Source organism: Triturus cristatus, chromosome 9, assembly GCF_964204655.1.
Source record: "Triturus cristatus chromosome 9, aTriCri1.1, whole genome shotgun sequence".
NCBI lineage: Eukaryota > Metazoa > Chordata > Amphibia > Caudata > Salamandridae > Triturus > Triturus cristatus.
In genome coordinates, this window is record NC_140592.1 from 589,834,490 (window position 1) to 589,854,915 (window position 20,426).

The 20,426-nt window shown below is 48.9% G+C and overlaps 1 protein-coding gene across 1 annotated transcript in view; it reads left to right on the forward strand.

The window, feature by feature from the left end:
- Positions 1-738: 738 nt before the first annotated feature.
- Positions 739-20,426, forward strand: part of LOC146798370 (uncharacterized) — a 34,810-nt gene continuing 15,122 nt past the window's right edge. The window contains exon 1 of the mRNA XM_085627955.1: positions 739-850. The gene's annotated coding sequence lies outside the window, so the exon portion shown is untranslated. The remainder of the gene's footprint in view (positions 851-20,426) is intronic.

The window sequence follows — 20,426 nt, forward strand, 5'->3', positions numbered from 1 at the left end:
CACCAGAGCACCCAAGGAAATTGGTGCTCCTTTACCACCCAACTAGACACTGAAGCTCACTTTCCCTGGGCTCCTAGTTGCCTCTTCTACCAAGATATAAGTAATGTAAGGGTAGGTTTATGCACTCCCAAGGCTCTACCAATTGGGGATTACTGTCCATACTTTTCCCATAAGAGGCAGAGTACAGTAAAGACTTCAAACTCTTAAAGGCACACCTCTCTCACCAAGCTATCGCACTGGACTTAATTCAATCTAGCTGATGTTTTTTCCTCCTTCCCATCCAAATTCCACCATTAGAATTTTGGAACTACTGTTTGATTATGCTACAATGATACAAAAGCAATAAATAAATGCACATAGAATATTTTTTTGTTCCCAGGTATGGAAAACACTCTGTGATGGCCCAGATGAATGACGACAACTTTAAACATTTCAGTCACTATGAGGTATGCAAGATCTAAGCTATGCTCAAGATGTATGAATATAAGTCTGTAAATATAGTTTCTGTACTACATGTAACAAGATATGTTTGTTTTTCGCTGCCAATTTCTTGAGCTATGATTCTGTGAGTTGGTCCTTTGCTGTTGGAGATCCAGGAACATGTTTATCAGTTGTCATGACCCTCCTACATCGCCAGTCATTATTCCAAGAGGCAGTAGACTTGTTATAGTTTGTTAATCATTGTTGCCTGTTTTGTTGCTATAGACCATACTACTACCTGCCTTGAGATGTCTACTGCCTGCCCGGAGGAGTATGTGATCTGCTGCTTATTCACTGTGTAGGGCTGGAGCCCAGTGGATCAGCCAAAGAAACTACATTTACCACTATCTCTGGCAGTCCTATATCACTGGTTGGTATTCTAAGAAACAGGTGGGCATCAATAGTGCAATTCTTATAGCTTTGTTGCTGTCAACCATGTTTCTGTCTGCTTGGAGGCATTTGCAGCCTGTGAGGATAGAACTGAGGTTTGACACTTTCTTGCTCTGTGATTTTGACACTTTGGCACTTTCTTGCTCTGTGATTTTGCAAGACTGCTTAATCTTGCTGCAGCTTCAGAAAATATCTAGAATTGCAAAGAGATTTATACAGGAGTCCAGAGCTCCAAGTCCTTGTACAGAACCAGTGCTACTCCCAGGGGCACATTTTTCAATATTAACTTTTGCTTGGTTGGCATGAGTCATTTTGCTGTCTGTCATTACGGACTGATGTGAGTCTGGAGGAGTCTGTGGTCTCAGCAATCCTTCCCCAGAGACCCAGTGGGACACATGTTTGATGCCACAACTCAGCAAACTAGGATCCTCTTACCAGCAACTCTAGTCTTTTGACGTCACTAACTGCTACTCTAAGAAGTCAGTGAGCTGCTCACAGAGAGGTCTGCCTTTGTGCAGAAGGCCTGGGTGCAGTACGGCCCAAGGCCATAATCGTTATGCACTGTTAGGAGGTACTAGGTTCCCACGTGTGCCTAGTTACCTTTTGTCTGATGGCCCCTGGTAGTTTTGTTCCCCTTGCCTGTGATCACAAATCTCAAAGTCCAGTTAGAGAGTTCTCTACTACTTCTTAAAAAAGATATCAACCAGACAGGCCAGCCAGTGTTTATATCTCCCCGGTTGTGAGATCCACGATTGGAGATTGGGACAAGGCGCAACTGGGGCATGGTCTTTTCACACCAATCTCCCCACAAACACATAGGTAAGCCGGATTTTCCCGCAGCCACCATGGGCTCAGCATTTAAGGAGGCTAATTACAAACGAGTGGGGGATCTGTTTGACACCGATGGGCTTAAGGACTTCCCTACACTGCAGTCATATTATGGCCTCCCTGAAGCGCCACGATGGCAATAATTGACAGTAGCTCTCTGGTTGACGCAACCTTTAGATCAGTCCACATGCTTGTAGGGTGCTGACAGCATTTGAGAAGTAGTTTCTCACATGTTCCACAGATTAAAAACTACTCTTGGATCTTTATGCCTTTTTTGTAACACCTCGGAGCCCCCTCGACTCACCTGTGCTAGCTAGATAGGAGGGAGAATGTAGGCGCCCCTTCACAGATAGAGTGGAGTGACATTTTACACCCGGCACAAACCTCCGCCCTTAACACCACTAGTAACAAAATGCTCCTGAAGATCCCCCATTATTGGTACCTCACCCCAGCCAGGATTGCCACCTGGGACCCAATGGGAGGTGGGCAATTCTGGCGTCATTGTGGACATCAGGGCACACTCACACACCTCCTATGGCAATTCCCTAAACTGGAGTCTTTTTGGGCGGGGTTCTTGGATGCGGTAAACATTATATTTGCAACAGATATACCTAGTGTTGGACTTGGCCCTTCTGGCAAGTTCACCCCTAGAACTTTTTGCAGTAACCTAGCCTTTTTCCTGTGTTGTACTAGTGGTTTTAGGCCTCTAGGCGCTTTCACACTGTGTCCCAGTGGAAAGCGCGTGCGCTCTGTGTGGTTGAATGAGACTGACCTGCCCTCCCATAGGAATGCATGGGGGAACTGAGTGACCGTGCTAGTTCCTGATGCGTGGGGAGTGCAGGGTTGAGTTTGATATGTGCAAACTCGTGAGAGTGAATGCTGCACAATGATGTGTGCGGCGTTACTGTAGCTAGTATAGAAGCGCCACTTCTAGACACTGGCATACATGTGCAGTGACTGTCTGGCGTGTGATTGGCTGGTGTGCCTGGCTCCAGGAGTCAGGGTGGGTCTGTCCCAGTGGTGGGTGGAGAGCTCTGCAGGTTGATGAGTGGGAGGAGTACACCTAGGACCTGAATAGGGCTGGGCTTTCCCCACACAATGCTGGCTCCGCCCCCTGTGGTGCGGCTGATGACCCTGGCCTGCTCTGTGAATAGGGAGAGGGGCTGAGCAAAACAAAGTGCTCAGGAACCAGTTGCATCTGGTTCGCCCCTCCCCTGCACCTTTTGAGAACAAAGGATTTGGTGTATACACCATCCGCCGCGAAGCCGTGTCTTTGCCGCCCGGCACCGTGCATCTACGCTGATCCAAAAGCGTTAGTACGCGCCGTATCCCTCCCGGCTGCATTGCACCTAACCTTCCCCGCCGATTCGAGACGTACAACACTGGCTGCCGAACACTGTGCGCCGGACCCAAGTTCCATCGTCCCGCAGGTACGGTCCGTACGCTGCTAACGTACTGCACCGTGCCGTACTCAGAGCCGAGAAGCCGCAGTACGCTGATCCTCCCCGTACGCTGTACAGGGCCGAGAAGTGTCGCCGCCTATCCGCACCGAAGGTACGGCTCGAACGCCGAACGCCACGGACTCTGCAAGCTGATCCGGGCCATCCGCACGTATCCCTGACGGTCCCGTACCAACGCCGCGTCCCGACGCCTTGACCCGACCAGCATCTGAATACGCTGCCGAACTACGACCCGGACCCATCAACTTGTCCCGCACTGTCCGTCGCGGACTCCACGAACTTAAGGTACTTTGTTCTGTTCGCACCGCAGCGTGCGCGTCACGGACCCCGGAGTCCGCACCGATTGTTTGACTCGTTCTTTCTTTGTATTTAATGCGGACGAGTCGCACACACAGGTACGAACCGTACAAAACCTGAAAAGAAGCAGAATTGACTAAAAGAAGCCTATTTTTGTATTTTAAGCCTTTTTACAAGAACATTGAACTTTAAAATAATACTGTGGTCATTTTATTCGTTATTCTGGTCTTGTGCTAAGCCTTACATAAACAAACCTATTTTTGATATAACCTTGACTGGTGTCCATTTGTGGTGTGTCATTGTATTACTGTATGTGTTCACAAATGCTTAACCTATGACGCCCTGAGAATAGTCTTGACTGCTTGCGCCACACTACCTAAAGGGTGAGCAGGGGTTATTTGAAAGGGTGATCCCCTTATCCTGACTTAGAATTGAGAGTCCCTGCTTGTCGCAAGTGCATACCTGTGCCAACTAGAGATTCCCAATTCTAACATTGGTGGTCAGCGGTGAGGATTTGAATTTGCATTTGTGATTCATGTACAGTGATTGAGTGAACACTACGCAGTGAGTTCAGACCGATAACGCAGCCACACAGTATTGATTTTTGTTTTTGCTGAAGAATCTCCACTTTAAGAAACCATGCCTAGCTCAGTCAATGGAGGCAGGGCGTCCTCTATATTCTCTGGGGTTGATGACATAGATTGGGAGGAGAGGGCACTGCTGAGGTGCACAAGTGAAGTCTTGAAAGGATACCTCTCCAAGTACAGAATTAACCAAACTGGATTGAAAAACAAGGAGCAGTATACCAAGGCACTGAGGGCCTGGTACGAATCCAAGTTCCCAGAGAATGTGCTGGAGGTGATACCCCCAGAAGGTGCTTCTGAGCCTGGCAGAGGCCTGTCGCCAGAGGAGATGGCCGACAGGATTGCTGCAAGAGCACATGAAGTGGAGATGGCAAAGCTTCAATTGGAAAGGGATTATTGTTCTAAATTTGTTTTTACGTGTCATTTCTGTGGAAATGTGTTTCTGGATTCACCAGTAAGGGTGGGATCCAGTGGTGGCAGCAGATGTGTGTCCAGTGCATGTATTCCCATTCCCAGTTCCCGGGGTAATGGTACCTGTGTCACGTGGTAGTCAGGTTGAGAAATCAGGTGCGGCAGAAACTGTCTTACCAGTCTTGGGAGGGGTGGGGATGAATGTGTAATGCGCTGGATGAATGTGAACGTCCCATTCCCAGTTCCCAGAGTAATGGTACCTGTGTCACGTGGTGGTCAGGTTGAGAAATCAGGGGCGGTAGAAACTGTCTTACTAGTCTGGGGTGTGTGTGTGTGTGGATGAATGGTGTGAGTCCTCTGAAAAAAGGAGCTTGCTGAATACTTTGGTGTGAGTTCTCTCAAATAAGGAACTTGCTGGTTGATTGGGTGCGAGCTCTCTGGGATAGGGAGCTTGCATTGGGGAGTGATTCCAAAAGGAGTGGCTGAGGTGTCTTCCAGCCCAGCGTGGTGGAAGAGGTTCAGAGTAGCCCAGCTAGGTCTCGGTGTAGGGGCTCACGTCCTGTCTATGCGGAGAAGGAGTGGGTGGGACTGCGTGTCCCCAGGTGCCCGAAACCCAGTGTCAGGGCCTGGATGGTTTCTTTAGGGAACATCAGGTCGGGGGCCTAGGCTGTACCAATAGGTCATTTGAGGAGGATCTCCCAGTGTCTAGAGGACGTGGAGTGTCTGTAAGCAGAGCTCCAGTAGTCCTGGTGTCTGGCGGTACTGCTCCAGTTGGGAGGATGCGGAAGTCCAGAGGGAGGGGTGAGAGGGGGAGGGATTCCCCAGTGGGAACCAGTAGGTCAGGGACCAGTCGGGAGGGCTGAGTCGCCACTGAGTGACCGTGGTGTCGCCACTTCTGTCCTGGGGGTCTGCACGCATTGTCAGATGGACAGGAGGTCGTGAGATCAGCGCCTGGCAGACTGTCACACGACCCATTAGTTATGTGTCACCCTCGTTAAGTCCTGGCTCGCCAGGCATCTGACCAAAGGGTACGTCCCTCGGTTGGGGAGCCAGTAGTCGGTGTTTCCGGATCTGGACGTAAGGGCAGCTGTAGTCCTGAGGGCAGGGGAGGCTCATCTTGGGTGAAGAGACCCTGCTCTACAGCGGAAGGGGGTGCAGAGGGAGGGAGTCCTCGCCTCTGACCCCCGTGGATCCCAGGTGGTAGACCAGTTGGTGGAGAGAGGTCCTGAACTGGTGGGAGAGTTGTGTTCTGGTGGGTGCTTCCCTGGGAGGGTGCGGAACCCCAGAAGTAGAGGTAGGGTGGGGCATTCTTGCCCGTGACCTCTGGTCAGCCTGAGGGTGCGGACCCTAGGTTGAAGGATCAGTGGTAGTTGGGAACTACACTGAGAGGGAGAGTGGATAATGGCTTGTATGCCAGGGGTTACTACCTCCCACTCTGGGTTTGGCAAGGACCAGTGGTATCTGGGTGGCCTAGGGCCTGGTACTGGACAACTAGGTAGTACCAGTGGGGTAGCCTAGTTGGGCCTGAGTTTTTTCGGTTGTTTTTTTAAGATGGAACCATGTTGATTCAGAATGGTGTAGAACCTGAGGGTTTCCCTGCAGTGCGGGCCTGCGTCTGTGTTCTATTGCCCCAAGCAGGGAAGACCATCACGGTGGTGATTGGTCTGCCCTGCGTTTTGGCTGGAAGGGGGTTGTGTTGGACTTGGCCCTTCTGGCAAGTTCACCCCTAGAACTTTTTGCAGTAACCTAGCCTTTTTCCTGTGTTGTACTAGTGGTTTTAGGCCTCTAGGCGCTTTCACACTGTGTCCCAGTGGAAAGCGTGTGCGCTCTGTGTGGTTGAATGAGACTGACCTGCCCTCCCATAGGAATGCATGGGGGATCTGAGTGACTGTGCTAGTTCCTGATGCGTGGGGAGTGCAGGGTCGAGTTTGATATGTGCAAACTCGTGAGAGTGAATGCTGCGCAATGATGTGTGCGGTGTTACTGTAGCTAGTATAGAAGCGCCACTTCTAGACACTGGCATAAATGTGCAGTGACTGTCTGGCGTGTGATTGGCTGGTGTGCCTGGCTCCAGGAGTCAGGGTGGGTCTGCCCCAGTGGTGGGTGGAGAGCTCTGCAGGTTGATGAGTGGGAGGAGTACACCTAGGACTTGAATAGGGCTGGGCTTTCCCCACACAATGCTGGCTCCGCCCCCTGGGGTGCGGCTAATGACCCTGGCCTGCTCTGAGAATAGGGAGAGGGGCTGAGCAAAACAATGTGCTCAGGAACCAGTTGCATCTGGTTCGCCCCTCCCCTGCACCTTTTGAGAACAAAGGATTTGGTGTATAAAAGAGGGGCTGTGACCCCATGAAAATGTTCTTGTGCTTAACTTGAAACAACCAGGGGCGTGCTGCTGCTGGGGCCCAGGGGAAGGCTTGCCTCCCTGGGCCCTGCCCAGCCCCTGGATGCCTGATGGACTTTGGGGGACCTTTTGTTTCTGTTCCTGGACCTATCAATGACTTTGTGCTGGTCCTCCACATAGCGCCTGGAGAGCGCTTTATTCTAAATTTCCCCCAGAGAGAGCAGATCCTGATTGAACCACGAAGGAACTCTGCCTGACCAGAAGGACCTGGAAGAAGCTGAAGGAGGAGTAACTTCCCCTGACCTGGGGGATTGGCCTGCAGTTGGTGCCTTGCTGAGAAAGGAGAGGAAAAGACTGAAAGAGACTTTGTACTTTGTTTTTCAACTCTCTCCAAGGGCTTGGAAGAAGAGCTTGCCCCCTGAACTGAGTCCCAGGACCATTGGACTCATCTGCCTTCAAAAATTGAGTTGCCTGGATGATCTGTGCTTGTTTCCCGCTGGATTTGGCCCGAGTACGCCTCGTACACCATCCGCCGCAAAGCCGTGTCTTTGCCGCCCGGCACCGTGGGTCTACGCTGATCCAAAAGCGTTAGTACGCGCTGTATCCCTCCAGGCCGCATTGCACCTAACCTTCCCCGCCGATTCGAGACGTACAACACTGGCTGCCGAACCCTGTACGCCGGACCCAAGTTCCATCGTCCCGCAGGTACGGTCCGTACGCTGCTAACATACTGCACCGTGCCGTACTCAGATCCGAGAAGCCTCAGTACGCTGATCCTCCCCGTACGCTGTACGGCGCCGAGAAGTGTCGCCGCCTATCCGCACCGAAGGTACGGCTCGAACGCCGAACGCCACGGACTCTGCAAGCTGATCCGGGCCATCCGCACGTATCCCTGAAGGTCCCGTACCAACGCCGCGTCCCGACGCCGCGACCCGACCAGCATCTGAATACGCTGCCTAACTACGACCTGGACCCATCAACTTGTCCCGCACTGTCCGTCGCGGACTCCACGAACTTAAGGTACTTTGTTCTGTTCGCACCGCTGCGTGCACGTCACGGACCCCGGAGTCCGCACCGATTGTTTGACTCTTACTTTCCTTGTTTTTAATGTGGACGAGTCGCACACACAGGTACGAATCGTACAAAACCTGAAAAGAAGCACAATTGACTAAAAGAAGCCTATTTTTGTATTTTAAGCCTTTTTACAAGAACATTGAACTTTAAAATAATACTGTGGTCATTTTATTCGTTATTCTGGTCTTGTGCTAAGCCTTACATTAAGAAACCTATTTTTGATATAACCTTGACTGGTGTCCATTTGTGGTGTGTCATTGTATTACTGTATGTGTTCACAAATGCTTAACCTATGACGCCCTGAGAATAGTCTTGACTGCTTGCGCCACACTACCTAAAGGGTGAGCAGGGGTTATTTGAAAGGGTGATCCCCTTATCCTGACTTAGAATTGAGAGTCCCTGCTTGTCGCAAGTGCATACCTGTGCCAACTGGAGATTCCCAATTCTAACACCTAGATTCCCAAGCTATATACTCCTGGGTCTTCCCAACCCCCTTACCTACCTGCTGCAGTCTGACAGAGGCAGAGTGCTCACAATAGCACTTGGGGCGGCAAAACAGATTCTCCTTGCAAGATGGGGGTACAGAAACAGTGCTTGCTCCCTTGGATTGGCTACACAAATTATGGGATATACTGGAGATGGAAAAGCTGACAGCAGTTCCTACAAATCAACTTCCCCGCTTCGACAAGATGTGGCAAACATGCCTATAGTATCTGTCTGATGAGTTCCGTGAGCTGTCTTGCCCCTGGTATCTACGGATACTGCGCTTAACCTCCACATTGATGTCTGCAGAGCGCTAGAGCATCTGCTCCTATTTTGGGAGTTTTTGACACCAGGCACATACCCTCATGCCTCCCCCTTCCAGTCTTGTCCTCCTCTATCATCTCTATTTCACACTTTCTATTCTTTCCTACTGTTACACAATGCATGCCTTCTACCCTCTACTGAAACACCACCGGCCAATGGATGTAGGTGGGTTGTTGTGTATCGTTTTTCTATATAAAATCAATCAAATAGATCTAAATCCTAAAAAATATATCAGTCCTATTCTGTAACTTAAGAATCAATTACATTTGTGCTATTTGAAATTGAAGCAATTTAGCTATTGCTCCTAACGCAACTCTGTCCTCCAGCCTGTAGAGTATGTACGCCCTCCAAATCAGTTTCTACCACCCACATTTGTTTTGAAGTGACTTGAAAGCTCTTTGACCTGCAACCCACAGATACTATGGGCTTATTACGATGTCAGGCAGACAAATTGGAAGCGCCCGACCTTAGGTCAGCAATTCCGACCGCCTGATTTGGATGTGACCACCCATAGGGCAGTTTGAAACATCCATTCTACAATAGAAGCTTGTGCAGCGGGCGGAATAGGTCCGCAGCACAAGCTTCCATTGTAGAATGGAGGTTTGCAAACTTCCCTGCACCGTGTGGCAAGCATCATGTGGTGCCTGCCACATGGTACAGGGACTTTGAGGGAAGCACAATAGGTGCCCCCCCAGGCCCTATTGCGGAGGGCCAGGGAGGAAGGAGGACCTGCTAGGGGCCTCCAAAGGCACTTTCTGCCAGCCTTTTCATGTCGGAAAGGCCGACATGAAATGGCTGTCGGAAACTGCCATTATAATCCTGACGGCGGAGCTGATTCTGGCTCCGCTGTCATTCGGGGATTATGGTGTGTGCCAACGTGGAACCCGTCCAAAGTGCCGTGAACGGTCTTTCCATCCAATGCCTTCGCCCACCGCATCATAATGCAGCGGTCGGACTGCATGTAAAGATGCCAGTTGGATCGCAAACAATAGGCTGTCGGTTGCAATCCGACTGACATCGTAATCGGCCCCTAAATTGTTAGTCACTTTAAAGGGTCCTAGGAAGCTTCTTTCCGGTCCAGGGAAGACATGGCTTGGCAGTTCGGGCTGGACTGTTCCCATGAGGCACAGGGTCAGACTGATTTGCATATGGCCATGTCTGAACTGGGGTGGCAGAGTGGGCTAAAGAACGGTGATGGATCAAACCCAGACCTGTTGACTGGGTGTGAGTGTTTGATTGGTTCTGATGCTCCGTCCATCACCACCCCCTTTTGTACCGCTTTGTTCACCATAAGTTGGCAGGGTATGCTCAGACGTGAGTCCCTTGCTCACTTTGCCACTGGATTCAGGCAAGCCTGGCTGAAGAGGGCTGAAATGCCAGAAACCGGTCCTAGGAAGCTTGTTTCCAGTCCAGGGAAGGCATGGCTTGGCAGTTCGGGCTGGACTGTTCCCATGAGGCACAGGGTCAGACTGATTTGCATATGGCCATGTCTGAACTGGGGTGGCAGAGTGGGCTAAAGAACGGTGATGGATCAAACCCAGATCTGTTGACTGGGTGTGAATGTTTGATTGGTTCTGATGCTCCGTCCATCACCACCCCCTTTTGTACCGCTTTGTTCGCCATAAGTTGGCAGGGTATGCTCAGACGTGAGTCCCTTGCTCACTTTGCCACTGGATTCAGGCAAGCCTGGCTGAAGAGGGCTGAAATGCCAGAAACCGGTCCTAGGAAGCTTGTTTCCGGTCCAGGGAAGGCATGGCTTGGCAGTTCGGGCTGGACTGTTCCAATGAGGCACAGGGTCAGACTGATTTACATATGACCATGTCTGAACTGGGGTGGCAGAGTGGGCTAAAGAACGGTGATGGATCAAACCCAGATCTGTTGACTGGGTGTGAGTGTTTGATTGGTTCTGATGCTCCGTCCATCACCACCCCCTTTTGTACCGCTTTGTTTGCCATAAGTTGGCAGGGTATGCTCAGACGTGAGTCCTTTGCTCACTTTGCCACTGGATTCAGGCAAGCCTGGCTGAAGAGGGCTGAAATGCCAGAAACCGGTCCTAGGAAGCTTGTTTCCGGTCCAGGGAAGGCATGGCTTGGCAGTTCAGGCTGGACTGTTCCCATGAGGCACAGGGTCAGACTGATTTGCATATGGCCATGTCTGAACTGGGGTGGCAGAGTGGGTTAAAGATCGGTGATGGATCAAACCCAGATCTGTTGACTGGGTGTGAGTGTTTGATTGGTTCTGATGCTCCGTCCATCACCACCCCCTTTTGTACCGCTTTGTTCGCCAGAAGTTGGCAGGGTATGCTCAGACGTTGAGTCCCTTGCTCACTTTGCCACTGGATTCAAGCAAGCCTGGCTGAAGACAGCTGAAATGCCAGAAACCGGTCCTAGGAAGCTTATTTCCGGTCCAGGGAAGGCATGGCTTGGTAGTTTGGGCTGGACTGTTCCCATGAGGCACAGGGTCAGACTGATTTGCATATGGCCATGACTGAACTGGGGTGGCAGAGTGGGCTAAAGAACGGTGATGGATCAAACCCAGATCTGTTGACTGGGTGTGAGTGTTTGATTGGTTCTGATGCTCCGTCCATCACCACCCCCTTTTGTGCCGCTTTGTTCGCCATAAGTTGGCAGGGTATGCTCAGACGTTGAGTCCCTTGCTCACTTTGCCACTGGATTCAAGCAAGCCTGGCTGAAGACGGCTGAAATGCCAGAAACTGGTCCTAGGAAGCTTGTTTCCGGTCCAGGGAAGGCATGGCTTGGCAGTTTGGGCTGGACTGTTCCCATGAGGCACAGAGTCAGACTGATTTGCATATGGCCATGACTGAGCTGGGCTGGCAGAGTGGGCTAAAGAAGGGTGATGGATCAAACCCAGATCTGTTGACTGGGTGTGAGTGTTTGATTGGTTCTGATGCTCCGTCCATCACCACCCCCTTTTGTACCGCTTTGTTCGCCATAAGTTGGCAGGGTATGCTCAAACGTGAGTCCCTTGCTCACTTTGCCACTGGATTCAGGCAAGCCTGGCTGAAGAGGGCTGAAATGCCAGAAACCGGTCCTAGGAAGCTTGTTTCCAGTCCAGGGAAGGCATGGCTTGGCAGTTCGGGCTGGACTGTTCCCATGAGGCACACGGTCAGACTGATTTGCATATGGCCATGTCTGAACTGGGGTGGCAGAGTGGGCTAAAGAACGGTGATGGATCAAACCCAGATCTGTTGACTGGGTGTGAGTGTTTGATTGGTTCTGATGCTCCGTCCATCACCACCCCCTTTTGTACCGCTTTGTTTGCCATAAGTTGGCAGGGTATGCTCAGACGTGAGTCCCTTGCTCACTTTGCCATTGGATTCAGGCAAGCCTGGCTGAAGAGGGCTGAAATGCCAGAAACCGGTCCTAGGAAGCTTGTTTCCGGTCCAGGGAAGGCATGGCTTGGCAGTTCGGGCTGGACTGTTCCCATGAGGCACAGGGTCAGACTGATTTACATATGACCATGTCTGAACTGGGGTGGCAGAGTGGGCTAAAGAACGGTGATGGATCAAACCCAGATCTGTTGACTGGGTGTGAGTGTTTGATTGGTTCTGATGCTCCGTCCATCACCACCCCCTTTTGTACCGCTTTGTTTGCCATAAGTTGGCAGGGTATGCTCAGACGTGAGTCCCTTGCTCACTTTGCCACTGGATTCAGGCAAGCCTGGCTGAAGAGGGCTGAAATGCCAGAAACCGGTCCTAGGAAGCTTGTTTCCGGTCCAGGGAAGGCATGGCTTGGCAGTTCAGGCTGGACTGTTCCCATGAGGCACAGGGTCAGACTGATTTGCATATGGCCATGTCTGAACTGGGGTGGCAGAGTGGGTTAAAGAACGGTGATGGATCAAACCCAGATCTGTTGACTGGGTGTGAGTGTTTGATTGGTTCTGATGCTCCGTCCATCACCACCCCCTTTTGTACCGCTTTGTTCGCCATAAGTTGGCAGGGTATGCTCAGACGTTGAGTCCCTTGCTCACTTTGCCACTGGATTCAAGCAAGCCTGGCTGAAGACGGCTGTAATGCCAGAAACCGGTCCTAGGAAGCTTATTTCCGGTCCAGGGAAGGCATGGCTTGGCAGTTTGGGCTGGACTATTCCCATGAGGCACAGGGTCATACTGATTTGCATATGGCCATGACTGAACTGGGGTGGCAGAGTGGGCTAAAGAACGGTGATGGATCAAACCCAGATCTGTTGACTGGGTGTGAGTGTTTGATTGGTTCTGATGCTCCGTCCATCACCACCCCCTTTTGTGCCGCTTTGTTCGCCATAAGTTGGCAGGGTATGCTCAGACGTTGAGTCCCTTGCTCCCTTTGCCACTGTATTCAAGCAAGCCTGGCTGAAGACGGCTGAAATGCCAGAAACCGGTCCTAGGAAGCTTGTTTCCGGTCCAGGGAAGGCATGGCTTGGCAGTTTGGGCTGGACTGTTCCCATGAGGCACAGGGTCAGACTGATTTGCATATGGCCATGACTGAACTGGGCTGGCAGAATGGGCTAAAGAACGGTGATGGATCAAACCCAGATCTGTTGACTGGGTGTGAGTGTTTGATTGGTTCTGATGCTCCGTCCATCACCACCCCCTTTTGTACCGCTTTGATCGCCATAAGTTGGGCTCAAGAACGGTGATGGATCAAACCCAGATCTGTAGACTGGGTGTGAGTGTTTGATTGGTTCTGATGCTCCCTCCATCACCACCCCCTTTTGTACCACCAAAATAAAAATAGCATATCTACTAAGATAATGAAGGCATTTACCTTATTAAACAAAAATTCTATTGGATAAAAACGGGCAAACAGTAGTGTTATTAACTGTGAAAAGAGCAAGTAAAGTGCTACAGGTGTTAATCATATAAGGCGACTCTTTAATTGGTGGTTCAAAAGTATTAGTCCATCTCGATGGCTTTATCTGTACAAAACTGCTAAAGTGCATTCCTATAAGGAAAGGTCTAGAATAACATATATCAATACCAGAGACTGACTTGTACTACCATAGGCAGCCTTGCAAGTCAGATACAAATGCGGACCAACCCCTCACATAAAGAATGAAACCTAGGTAGACTTTAAATAAATACACTAAACCTCAATTGCTGCTATTACAATTGAAAAGTGAAAATGCAGATTAGACAATTAGGAGCCAGATGTTCTGGACAAAAATAATGGATAGGTTAGCTTATTTTCCTATCTAGCTGTAGTTGTTGCTCTCAGAGCCCTGCCTTGTGACTGGTCGTTTGACCTTCCATGCAGCATATATATATATATATGAAAATGCTACGGCCTGATACATTTCCGTCCAGTCTGTTCTATACCAAAGAGTTAGGGCATCCTTACAATTCCTCATACAATTTTTTAAAAACATGGGAAGAAGATAAAACTTTGGGGGCTGGTGTCATGACATAAAGTAGCATAAAGTGGATCAGTGTTTCTTGGCCACCTAGAGGGCAGCAGCACATGCCAGCACTCAAAGTGAAAAACTTGGACCAGGATTTGGTGTAGGACTGAACCTGTAATGTTCCTGGTCTAAACCTTCGGTATAGAGCCCTTTTCTCAGGTGGCGATATCAGATCAAGAATTTGCCCCAGTCACAACTATGGGGAGCGGGTGAGCCACCGAGAATTGAGTCCTGGAAGACAGACTTGAACTGGTGCATGTTCAGGGAAAAGACCATTTATGTCTCAAGTGGATGCCCCCCGTAAGTGGTCCTCCATATGGAATACATGGAATGCCTACCAAGGCAATATCTTTATCCCTTCCACTGTTCAAATACCAGATAACCGCCTACACCATAGCCATTGTGAACTACTATGTAATACCTGTGTAACTTGTGTCCATAACGGCAATTGATTCGAAATGTATACTCTCTTTCTTGTAAACTGCATTGTCGACTTGTTTTCTTGTTAAATAAAAACAATTTTAAAAAAATAATAGAATTTGCCCCTGCCGAGGTTCGGACTCCACGACCAGATATTTTGTCAATAGAGCACTTTTCTTGGCCTCATGCTTTTGCTATATAAACACCCAATATTTCTTTTTACCCAGTGGTAGTGTGACTTCATCAATATTTTCTGGGTTATGCCTACTGGACACAAACACATCTTCGGCAAGCATTTCACAACTCACCCATCTTGAGACTGGAGAGAGTAGTAGCTATACTCCTCTGCAGGGTATGAGGTGTACTCCTGAGGCTTGGAAGGGTGCTCCTAATACCCCTTTGCTTGTGCAGAATGTCCCACATATTCAAGAGTATCTGCAGATTCATAAACTCGTGAGCCAGGACCAGTCACTTTGCATATTACTCAAGGGCATGGAGAGTGTTGTGATGCGATTGGGCCCAAGGAGAGATGTGAAACTCTAAATGGCCAAGTTCCCTTAAATAGATTGGGAGCTTTATATATCGACCATGGTACCATAGTAGTGTAAAAATCCCATTGTGCCCCTACACTTACACACAAAAGTGTTCTTCTCTAGTACAGTTGCGCAATTTATGAACTTCATCCAAATATTTGTCAATAAAAACAGTCATCTGCCTATGCTGCAATGTACCAGGACAAGTTGCAGACTGAAATGGAGGCATTTCCTTAGCGCAGGCCTGTTCTCATACAAAATGCTCAGGAGGCCCCTGGGCACTCTGGTGCTCATTCTTCGTATTTTTTTTATAGATTTCTATTTCTAACTGTCTTAAGTCCTATTGACTGAATGACCTAACCTTTGAGTGCTATCCTTCTTCCAACACCAGCAGAGCTCAGCCTTTGGCTATATCCATGGACACTGGAATTATGTGGCAGGAGAGAGTCAAATTATGCGGCAGGGTTGAGTAAATTATGCAGCAAGAAAAGGTAAAATATTCGGCATAATGTGGCACATTTTGTAATAGTATTACTTCATTATGTCATCATTTTTAAACTTGGTAACACTGTATGGGCATTGGTTGCACCTCATTAGTACCATTTTAACACCCCAATATGGCAATAAGCAACAGAAAGGTGACCAGTCCAGCTTGGCAAACGGCCTTCCACTATGCGGCAACATGTGTCGCTGTATTTTTAGTATTTTTTGATCTGTTTAACCTGGAAATATTTTCCTGTGTTAAAATCTGAAGATTATGTGGCAAATTAATGATGTGGCAAATGCGGCAAATCTATAATCATGCAAAAATCGCTGTGGCAGTGCAATTGCAAATTTCAAGTGGCCCTGGATATACCCTCTATTGCTCCCTATCAAAGCGGTACAGCAGTTAAAGGGAATGCTTTACCAATAAACCAACCTCCAGCAAAGGGTGCCAGACTTGCTGACACACAACACCCTCATACACATTTAGCCTACTACCCGATCGTGATGAAAGTTGTTATTGTCTGTTCAAGCTGTGTTAGACCCTGGATTCCCATTGAACCCTACTTTGCTTTTCCTCTCTCCCCCTCATTGTGCACTTCTCTGCCAATAAGCAACAAAAAAACCTTTGACTCATTACTTTCAACTGCAGGAAGAGCTCATAGGCAATATTGAAGAAAGGAGCCTCTTTCTACTTTTAATGCCCAGCTCATTTGAACCAATCTTTTTGCACATTTTAATTGATTGATTATCCAATTAGCTGATACATTGTGCCAGATGGGGCATTCATATTTGAATAGAAATTAACTCTTGTCAGTAGTGAAGATTGACTGGAGGATAATTTTTATCTTCAAGCCCTGAGTTGGATTGCAAAATGCTTTGGGTGTTTGTCAGTAAGTGAAGCAGTATTTGTTATTTACTTGAAAGGTGTGACAATGCCACTATCTAGTGTCAAAATGTCAATATGTTTAATTTAAAAGGCATATTTAAGTATGTTTTTTTCCCCCCAGTTGAAGTCGGTTGATACCGAAAAACGGACAACCTGTTCATGGCCGTTGGGCATTGACCCAAGAAGATGTTTAAGTAATTATAACTTGGAAACTTTAGCAATTCTGTGGGTGTAAATTGATAAATCCATGGAAGATATGGATAATTAGAATAGGAGAAGGAGATCAGGTGTTATCTCTAGAGCCCTGAGCAAGTTCCCTCTTGTGGAATGAAAGGCGTTGGCTGCGTTTTGGATGTGTTTTGATAAGGTGAATTAAGAATCATTTTTAAGAACATTGGAAGCTGCTGGAGTATACAATCAATTAAAATACAAAAATGTCAAGTTATTTACCAAGACGCTGATATACAAAGTAACATTTATTAAAAGGTTATATAATAAAGGAGAATGCCTCTCTCATTTTCTAGGAGTCTGTTGGTTTTTGGGAATTTGTGACGGCTGACCCAAGGAACGGAGCACTGGGCTTCTGTACATGTTTGGTCTGACAAACTGATGCCCCATATTTTCCATTACCATCATCGGTAAATTGGTTGAAGATATATATAGTATTTAGGAGCAAAAACAGTTAGAAAGTCAGAAGTCAACGTAATCAAATTTCCACAATGAATTTATAAAAATAAAGAATATTTTAATGACCAAAATGACAAAAATCCAATAAGAACTGGAGAAATTAATTTTTTTTTTTTTTTTTTTTTTTTTTGAAAAACCTTTATTAACATTTCAACCAATAACAAGTACGGGCCTACAACCCCCCGGGGCCGGCCGCTAAGCAATCAAAGCAACAGAGATCCAATGTTAACACAGGCAGAACCTCGGGGAGCAGAATCTCCATGCTAATATATTCTCGGCCAGTGAACGGCGCAAGTAGGACACCAGGATTAGGAAGGCTTTCATTTTATAATAGGGAAAGACAAAAGGATCAGGTGCCAAACAATTTCCCAGCAGCGAAAAATGGCAGGCAGAATAAGAGACGTAAACAATAAACGGCAATCTATCGAGTCAATGGCGCTAAGACGGGAAGTGCAGGATGTAGAGAAGTATCATGACCAGTTGCGCCTGCAGTCCCATGCCCTAAAGCCCAGAAAAACACCCCGGAAATTGTGGCACACATGAAAAAGCAGTGATTCACAACAAAGGAGTTGTACCACGCTGATCCCTGAAAGAAAAACAAAGAAGAATCAGAGAAGAAAAAGGAGGCCATGGAAAAAAAAGGGGTAAAGACTGAAGAATCCCCTTCCCCAACCCCCCACCCTGCACCTCTGCAGATGAGTACGGCCCCCCCCCCCCAGCAGTGTGCCTGTCGCCCTGGAACTAGACCCGAAATATAGAAGAACAGAGAAAAGGGAGTAAGTAAAGAACCCCACCAGACGGGGGGTAGAGAGAGTATTAATAAACTGGAGGAGGGCCTTCAAAACATGCCCCCGGCTTCTCCCTCCCGCACGGTAAGTTTCCTCCAAAGCAAACAGTAAGCAGCACAGAATCGACCATGTCAAAGAAAGATGGGGAGCATTATGCACCAATTATACTAATAGCTATGCCATGAGAGCACGCAACCCCTGAGCCCGCCCGTGTACTAGATGACCACCCCTGAAGGATCAGCCTTATCCTTGACCACTCTTTGCAAATCTGCCCATGCATACCCCTCGACCCAGCGCCATGTCCAATGTTACAAGGTAAAGGAGTGTCCAAAAACGACCGGGAAGCGACGCACACAGGTGGGGTGGAAGTCTCTGAGTACCAACACAGTCCGCATCATGAAGGGACATCTTTCCCAGTGTTGCCCCAGGATCTGCACTGCACACAAGGTCCAGGAAGGCGGAATCAGCCAACGTAGACAACTGTTGCTTGAATTTTCCCTGGGTCGCCGGAGGCCGTGCACGGGACGAGGCCACCACCTCCCACTCAGGTCCAATACCTCCGGAACAGATCAGACCCACAGCCAGCCGATCACACGGAAGCATACTGTCCGGAGTTTCCAGCTGTTCACTAATCTCAGGGGTGGCCGCGACATTGTCCTCCTGTGTGCAGTGTGGGAAGTCCCTGTGTACCTGAGGACAGGCAAGCCGCAACCGTCCCGACGCTGATGCCACACCATCGAGCTTACTCCCCAAGACCCCGATGCCATGAATCAAGGTGGAATGAAGGGCACCGAGAGCCTCGAGGAGGTCGCCGTACCCCAGCACAGCTCTCTGCGATCGCTCCGCCACACTCCCAAAAGTCACACACTCCCAATCCTGCTGTGACCCGGTGGACAGGATGGTAGGCTTCATCATAACAAGATGGCCGCCGGGTAGGCCCGACCCGTATTGGGACCGGGACCCAGGGACAAGCGCCTCAAGGTCCACGTCGCTGGAAACAGGGTTCCGGGGGCAGGCAAAAATGTATCCGTTGTATGGTCACGGGCAACAGTCGTCCCCACCACGGACCAGCGCCCGCGAAAATCCGGGAGCAGCCCGCGAGAATCAGGGCGAGTTACGGGCGGCGTCCGGGCAGCTCACCGTCGAAGGCAGGGGCAATCGCCGGAGAATCTCAGAATTGCCACCCCGGGCATGCACTCAGTCCGCTACGTTTAGCGGTAGGAACGACCACGGCGAAAGGTAGGCCGAGGTGTGCACCGCTCCGGTGGTCCGACTCCACCCAGTCACCACAGGCCGCTGTTGTTGAACTGCCACCCGGCCAAGGCGTCCACTCGAGGTCCTGGCTCCGGGGCTGCACGGGCCGCAAATTTCAAAGGCACATTTCTCCGGCGGTACCGCCGCCAGAAACTTCGGAGTCACACGGTCGGTTGCCACTCCCATTCACAAATACGAGCGCATAGCGCAGGCTGAGGATCTCATGCAGGATATCAGTGCGGGATGCGGAGGTTCACGGAGCCGGGAGTCTACGCTGCCGTCCCGGTCGCCATCTTGGCTCCTCCCGAGAAATTAATTTTTAAAGAAATAAGAGGAGGGGCACCAAGAAAAAGTAAAGCACCAAACAGAAGTTACTATTCATAGTTGATTGGCACCTAGGCATGATTTCAGGCTGACTGCGAAGGAGCATTATTTTGATACACCAAATTCAAAGATTTTACCTTTTAACTTAGTCTCTGAAATGGAAGTCGAAAATCTTGAATGGCGGCAAATGCTCAAGGGTGTATTCTGCAAAATCTTCTTAAAGTCTGATAGCTGTTGATGGAGGGCCTGCTGGGAAAGCTCCAAATGGAGAAATTCTAATTAATATATCAAATATATGCTTTATTCCATCACTAGTATCATAAAAGCAGTGTGCAACAAACTTACAGACGCAATAAGATTATACAATGAATCACATCAAGTTAATTAAAACATGATTAAGCCAGATTTTTGAATTGCTAAATTCATAAGAGATTGTATATAAAACGAAGGATACTAGTAAAAGAAATAAGTCCTGAGTGAAATTTAAGATTTGTAAACACAGGGCTATATGAAACAATGGGGGGAGAAGCATTAAAAAAAAACGCCAAGCTGTTTTATGTAGAATATGGGTATATAAAGACTTTGCAAAAAACACTCACATACAATGAGAATGTATCTCAAAAATAGGACACTCTGGTGCCGATTACGATCCGGTAAAAACCGGGTACGAACCGTCGGTCGGAGAGTTTTCTCCGTCCGACTCGTACCCGGTCGGAAAACTTTACAAACATGGAATTACGATTCGCACGGAAACACCATTTCCGTACGAATCGTACAAAACACCGACCGACGAAAATATGCGTACGAATGTGATCCGGGAATGCTGCGACGTGACGTCTGGACGCTTTCAGGCAGCGTTTCACGACCCAGGAAGTACGATTCGAACCGACAGCAGTCCGGATGGCGATATTTTCACGGCACCCAAAAAGTGCAGGAAAAGAGAAGTACGGCGCGAAACGACCAGAGTAGATGGCCCG